Source organism: Muntiacus reevesi, chromosome 2 (genome assembly GCF_963930625.1).
Source record: "Muntiacus reevesi chromosome 2, mMunRee1.1, whole genome shotgun sequence".
Lineage (NCBI taxonomy): Eukaryota > Metazoa > Chordata > Mammalia > Artiodactyla > Cervidae > Muntiacus > Muntiacus reevesi.
Window position 1 is genome coordinate 257,147,489 of NC_089250.1, and position 7,674 is coordinate 257,155,162.

Below are 7,674 nucleotides of genomic sequence, written 5' to 3' on the forward strand. Positions count from 1 at the left end.
TGCCTCCATCCTCCCCCCTTGGCCCTCTGTCTTCTTCCCCTGCTCCATCTTCCTCCAGAGTGCCTCTTCCTGTGGGGTCACTGTCTTTTACTCCCTCTTAGGTGAAGAAGAGTTGCAGGAGAGCGAGAGCTGTGCTGTGTGCTGCTGCATCCCCAGGAGTAGGAGAGGGCCCAGCATTCGGTAGATGTTACACAATGTTTGTTAGAATAATGGCAGGAATATTCCATTTCTCTGGAGTCAATAAACAAGAATATTTTTACTTCTATTTACTATAGATGTGCTTATGAATATTTCCTGGGATTAAATAAATAAGGTAAAGGTTTAAAATATTTGATCAGAATCAAGTAGCTTTTGGCTAGAGGCACCTGGCTGTTCTTTCTCTGAGTGAACTTAAGGTTTACTCTGATGGCCTGATCTGAAGTTGAGACACAAGGTGTGACCACAGTCAGAACCCTATGCCAAATAAGATTCATATCTGGTAACTGCTCTTGGCAAAGAGGCACCGAGTACTGAGCTGCAGTGTCAGCTGACCTCCGTGGAGTCCTTCCTCACCATGGCTCCTGCTGCCTGGGTGCCACTGCCCTGAAGGTCACCCCACGAGGGCTCATGTGGCTGCAGATGTGTCTCAGAGGTTCCTGTGCAGGAAGGTGAACACCACAAGGTCCAGGCTGCACATGCTGGCTCTTTGTCTTTGGCAGTAGGACTTCTGTGTGGTGGGACCCCTGCCCATGGATCCCATGCCTCCTGTCCTTTAGAAGACACTGCCTCCAATGCCTTCTGCAGCCCTGTGAGGAGACAAGTCAGGGCTTGGAGTGCTGAGTTACAGGTAGCTGGTAGGTATCCAGCTCAGTGCCCTTCCAAGGGTGCCACAGAGACGTCCCCAGATTGTGGGGACATTTGGTGAATTCAGGGCGAAGACATGGTCAGAGTCAATGGAATACAGCACATGTAGCCCTTTCATAATGCAAGTTGTTTTTTAAATGTGTTTTTAATTGGAGGATAGTTACTTTACAATATTATGTTGGCTTTTGCCATACAAGATGGTTCAGCTGTAAGCATACATATGTTTTTTGCCTCTTGAACCTGCCCCCATGTCCCACCCAATTACACTCCTGTAAGTTGTCATAGAGTACCACGTTGAACTCCTTGTGCCAAGTTGTTTTTCAATAAAATTTTACTTTGGAATAATTTTAGATTAATGGAAGAGTTGAAAATATTTGTCAAAACTGATAAGCAACTTTGGAGTATTACTTCTAACTTAACCTCACATATTATTTTTATGTAACCATGTTGTCCATTAAGGTGCTTTTGGATTTCAGAATTCAACCTACAACCTACACACATTGCATTAATTGTCATGTGTCTCCAGTGTCCTCTGCTCTGTGGAGTCCCTCATTCTCTCCTTGTAATAGCTTATGCATATGGTGTTTGGTGCTGAGTTCGTGGTCTCCGAAGGAGAAGATATGACTCCAGGACCAAAGACACAGTTTCAGTAACTCAAAGCTTTGTGCAGCAAAGATTTTTATTTAAAATGACAGGACAGAGAAAGCTTCTGACATGGACATCAGAAGTGGGTAGAAAGAGTACCCCCCCTTCACTAGTTTAAGCATGGTATTACATACTTCTCCACTGGCTGCTGAGAACAGATAAATAGAATACCTCATGGTTGAAAGAGTTCCACTAGACCCTTTCTGAAGGCATACATCCTGAGATAACTTCAGCACAAGATTGGCCAGAGAGCAGGGGTCCTGCCAGGGAGAATGGTTCTGTACAACTCTGGGTGAAATATACTGTTGCTGTGTAATCAGGGGTACAAGTTTTGAGTAACAGGTTCCAAGACAAGCTTTGTTACAGTCATAATCATTAACATAGAGGGTAAGAAGAACATTTCCATGATCATAGGTTCTGAACCTAAAGAAAGACCAGTTCTTGGGCAAGATACATTGTTGCACAAGGCTTAAGGAAAGCATGAGGGAGAGTGTTAACCTCCTCCTTAAAGAGCCCTGCACTGCCTAAGCTTTAACTCTCTTAGGGATCTGTCATGGACTTGGCCATCCCAGGAGGACTGGCTAGGGATGGTAGAAGGTCCTCAAAGCTGAATTTGTCTGCTGTTGTATAGCAGACAAATGTAGAGTAGGGGAGGAAACATCAGCTCACTCCAGTACTTTTGCCTGGAGAATCCCATGGACAGAGGAGCCTCACAGGCTACAGTCCATGGGGTCACAAAGAGTGGAACATGACTGAAGCAACTGAGCATAGCAGAGAGTGGGGTTTAGACTTTGGGTTTTGAGGAAGACACCACAGAGGTGAAGTGCCCTTCCTGTCTTCTTACATCAGGGTACTCAGGACAGCTGTGTGTCTTACCACTGGGTGTGTCAGCTTTGACTATTGATTAACACTGTGTTTGTGAGAGCTGCACTGTTCTCCCCTTGTTCTCCCCTCTTCTTTTCTTTGGAGATGAGTTACTAAGTCTAGACCATGTTCAGGGAGTTCAGGGCAGTATGTTCCCTATCCTTGAGGGGCTAATCTTGCTCTGTTATTAGGGATGTCTCAGTAAGGAATGATTGTCTCTTCACCCACATTATTTTAGTTTAGTTTTGTTTAAAAGGGTTAGGTCTTTGTTGTGGTGCATGGGTCTCGTCTTTGCAGAGCATGTTCTCTCTAGTTGCAGCAGGAAGGTTTTTAGTTGCCCCAGGGCAGGTGGGAGCTTAGTCCCCTGACAAGGGGTTGAACCAATTACTGCTGCATTGGAGGGCAGATTCTTAACCACTGGACCACTAGGGAAGTCCTCATTTATTTACTTAATCATTTGTTTGTATCAGTATGGACTCAAACATATTACTTTATACTTTGGATCATCATCCAATACTGTTATATATTTTGTCTGTCAGACCATTTCCAGTTTGACCATTGGGAGTGTCTCAGACTTCCTTTTAGAGTTTCAAGGTCCATTTCATCTTGTTTGTGCTAACAAACTGTTCTCCTAATGTGGAAGGTTGAGTTTGACACTGAGAGAGTTTTCACATGTGGAATGCCACCTCTGGTGAACCCAGCCCTCTGGGCCTTAGAACTCCTGTCCTTAGTGTCCTGTAGGGCTGTGGACCTCAGAGTCTCTGATGGAGACAAACCACACAACCTCACAGCTGCTCACTGATGTTTCTGGATAGACCATACAGTGCTAGTACCTCTTGAGACCAGGTTCACTGATGGAAGAGGATGAGACAACCAGAAGGGGCAAGTCTGGACCACTGGGGGTCCAGAATGTTTCCAGGAACTTGCTTCCTTAAGGGTTTGAAAAAAGTTGGTGGCATGATCTGAAATTATTAGAATTATCAGTGCCAGAGAAAATCCACCTGGTGCAGGTTCTGTGAGTTCCTTCTTGGGAATGATTTGGAGGCCAAGGCTGCTGTCCAGCAGTGCAGAGCCCCTGCCTAGGGGCTGCAGATGTTAAGATATTTGAAGATGCAGGAAGGCCCAGCTCCCCATTCTTATCTCCAGGACTTGAACTTGGGGATAAAGGGAGGATTCTGGATGACCTTTTTTCTACCTGAGAGTGGTGTAAACCTGTCCTTGGTCCTCATGTGATTCCATCTGCTCAGTGTGGGAGAGTGTTGCCTCAGAGCCAAGATAGATTGGGGGAAGGATGACCAGGAAAACAGGTGATGGTTGGGGCTGGGACAACAGAGCATTTGGCTCCAAATGGAGTCAGTTAGAAATGTCAGCTCCACTTGGTCTTTGGCAAAGATGCTACCACAAATTCCCCCTGAGCACTGTTCTCAGAGCAGAATGGGCTTCCAAGTAAACACCCCAGGATCCAAGAGAATCACCTTTGCCAGGTTCTTGGTCACGGGCCTTTGATCCTCCTGGGAGGTACGTGAGTTGGGCTTGGGGAGCTAGTGGTTTGTAATGCTGCAGAAACCCTGCCTTGAGCAGAGCACTCTAGCTACCACCACGATGAAGGAAGCACTGCTTGTGCTGACCCTGCTGGTGACCAGAGAGCTGACCTTTTAGACGCATGAGGGTAGGAAGGAGGGTCCTGATGGTCCTCTTGTTCCTTGCCCCATGCCATCTCACTCCATCATCCACAGTCCTGTCCAAGCCACTTCTAGGGGCAGATCTGAGGGTGGGTGGTAGATCAGTGTCCAGGAACCCTGCATAAACTCCCTGGGGCTTTCAGTCTTTAATGGAGAGGGTGGTGTGGAGCTGGAAGGGTCATTAGCTATGAAAACCCTGGGGGATAATTTGTTGGAGATAGTGGTGCTTGTTGGGAGGGAGGAAGCAGGCTGGTATGCCTGGGGCACTGGTCAAGGCTAGAGGGATCTCCAGGTCTCACCCCTCTTGCTGCTTCCTCTGCTGGGAGGTTTTCAGTCTGGGATGTTAAGCAGTCCTGGAAGAGGCTGAGTCTTTGTGGGAGGTGAGTCTGGAAACTTTGGATGTGTGAGTTTCTATCAAGTGGTGGAAACAGGAACCTCCTACTCTGGTTATTCTTTGACAAGATGTTTTTTTGTCTTTCCTTCAGTGGAAGCCTGCCCTGTGTTTTATGGTGGACTTTCTGCGGTGTTAGTTGGATGCGAAACATTGTTGAACTCAACGCTCGATTTGGTTGATAGTACTGATCGTTGGGCATGAGTTTGAGTAAACTCTGGGAGTTGATGACGGACAGGAAGGCCTGGCATGCTGCGATTCATGGAGTCGCAAAGAGTCAGACATGACTGAGCAACTGAACTGAATTGAACTGAACTGATGAGGAAAAGGCAGCCTTTGGAAAAATCCAGTATTGCTTCAATGAGGAGGGATTTAATGCCAGGCTGCATATTGTGCAAATCATGGTAATTTACTCTCCTGACCCCACTCGGCCCTGCTCACTGGCAAGCATAGTGTGGTATGCCACATGGGAACAGATCATGCAGTCATGGGATATGTGACGGACAGGAGCTATCAGCAAAGAAGCACGTGAACCTTTGCTCCACCCTGGCAGCACCTGTAATATGCAAGGGCAGTCCATGTGCACATCCAGCCTCTGTTGTTGTCTAATATGCCCACAGCGTGTGAATCAACTCTCACACACAATAGAGTTGAGAGGCCAAGTGTGTTGAGGCAGGTGATTGTTTTTTTCAGTGAGTGGAATTAGCATTGAAGGAGTAGAACTTTAATGTTTGGCAGGAAAGGAAGCTTTCAGCTCACACACATGTAAGAGTCATGTCAGTTCTATTTTAGGAATATTGAAAAAGAGCCCCTGGCTTTAGTCTTTTTCCAGCAAGGGACTCCCTGGCTTTGTTAGGTTTCATCACCTCCTCTTGTTCCCACTCTGTGGACCATTGCTCTGGCTCAGAGCCCCATTTCCACTGACATGGTCTCCGTGTTTATAAGCCTGAATTTCCACTGTGGTGTTTTGGTTCCTGAGGCTCCTGAAGGGGCTTCTAGGTACCTGTGACTGCTCACCTTGGCTAGCAGTGTATCTCCTGAATAACCATCTTTCCTTTATAGTTCTTGTCAAACAATACTGGAGATTTTGGATAGTTTGTCTCAACACATTTTCCTCAAATTGTTGATTGTTCAAAACGAGAGGTTTTCTGCGAGTTGAGTTTAATGCATTAATAGGAGCACACAGAGCACATGAGTTTGTTTATGACTCCTGCATGCACATTAGTCCACCCAGCACACCTGGAAGAAGAGGCTCGGGTGCAAGAGGTGTGACCCAAACCCAGGCTCCAGCACCTTGCTCTGCCTTCAGGACTAGTCCTGGCTGTGCCCTGTTGACCTTTGTCTTCTCCACCCCTCTTGGTGTGACTGGTGGCTAGTCTCTCTCCTGACACCTGTGCCTGTGTTGTTAGGGAGCCATCCTCCCCTTGGTGCCTGATGGCAGCACCCTTCCAGTGGTGGATCTGTGAGAGGATGTTCTTCTGGAGAGGGGTCTGAATCCTCTAGGGTGAGGTGAATCTTGGTAGACAGGATTGCCCTGCTGTGGGCTCAGGTGTTGTCCCTCCTCCTCCTACTCCCTCCCAGGTTTCCATCTTCTCTGACAACAATTGCAATGGCTATAAAATATCCTCGGTGCTGAGCAGTGTTTTTGGAATAATTCTCAGTGTGGTCTCTTTGGTAAAGTAGTCTTTGCCAGTGATGCCTGGTGTGTGCTCCACGTTCTGCCCTGTTCTCAACTGTGGCTGGAATCCTGACAACTGTCCACCTATGTGGTCTCTATTAGGTTTACTCTAATAAAATCACTGCAGTATTGCTCAGCATGCCCAGTGTCTGTCTGCTGTGGGGAGGACGTGAAGCAGGAGGTCTTGGGTGATGGTGAGAAGTGACCCATGTTGTCACTGTGGGGAGTGTGGGGACTGGGATCAGACAGAATGAGGTAAACTTAGGTCTTGTCCTGACAAACTGTGGAACCATGGGCTTGTTTATTGTAACTTTCTCAAGTCATTCTGTCATCTGCTAAATAGGGGTTTTGTATGAAGATTAAGCAAAAGAAGATATAAGTAACCCTTGCCATTACCAGCCTGAAAGGATAAAGTTGTTGTTTGTGGCCACAGATAGCATATCTCACTCTGGCCTTTAGCATGGTGGCAGAGCCTTCAGTCCTTTAAGTGTCCTTTCAGTTATTGATGAGTGACTCAGGAGATGCCCTGAGCAAGCTTGTAACAGGTTCCCTCTTCCTCCCAGTGGCATTCACCATTTTCTAATTGTTAGGTGGGTGACTTGAGGAGCCAGAACTTTTGTTTTCAGGGACACTTAGTACCATTCATTGTTGTTACTGGGTTCTGCCATGGGGACCAGGACCCCAGGAAGTATTTGATCAGAAGGAAGGGAGTGGATGGAAGAAGCTACCCCAACGGGAATGTTGTTTCCATGGAAACACCTCATGCTGTGAAGTGTGAATTACAGGATGTGCCACATGAGTGAGTGTCCTGGATGCCCCAGCCTAGTTCTAAGAGCATGACATAGGTAGCTGCCTTACCAGTAGGACATTTGTAAAGGTACAAAGAAAGGATTAGGTTTTATCCTAGCATCCAGGCCTTTGTCAGGTTACTCTTAGCATGACACACAAAAAGAGTGACACTATTGGTAAAATGTCTCTACCTTCTGGCTGAGCAGGTGAAATCAGGTCACATTCTGGGAACTGAAGTTCGGACTTGGGGTAAGCAGTGAGGGCCTTGAGTCCTGGCTCTTCTTTGACCTGCTACCTGAATTTAGGCCTTTAAATTCACTTTCACTGTTTCTACAACTTAAATGCTGTAGAGGGTATGGAGAAAAAGGAACCCTCTTACACTATTGGTGGGAATGCAAGCTAGTACAGCCACTATGGAGAACAGTGTGGAGATTCCTTAAAAAACTGGAAATAGAACTGCCATATGACCCAGTAATCCCATTGCTGGACATACACACTGAGGAAACCAGAATTGAAAGAGACACATGTACCCCAATGTTCATTGCAGCACTGTTTACAATAGCCAGGACATGGAAGCAACCCAGATGTCCATTGGCAGATGAATGGATAAGAAAGTTGTGGTACATATACACAACGGAATATTACTCAGCTATTAAAAAGAATGCATTTGAATCAATTCTAATGAGGTGGATGAAACTGGAGCCTATTATACAGAGCGAAGTAAGCCAGAAAGAAAAATACCAATACAGTATATTAACACATATATATGGAATTTAGAAAGA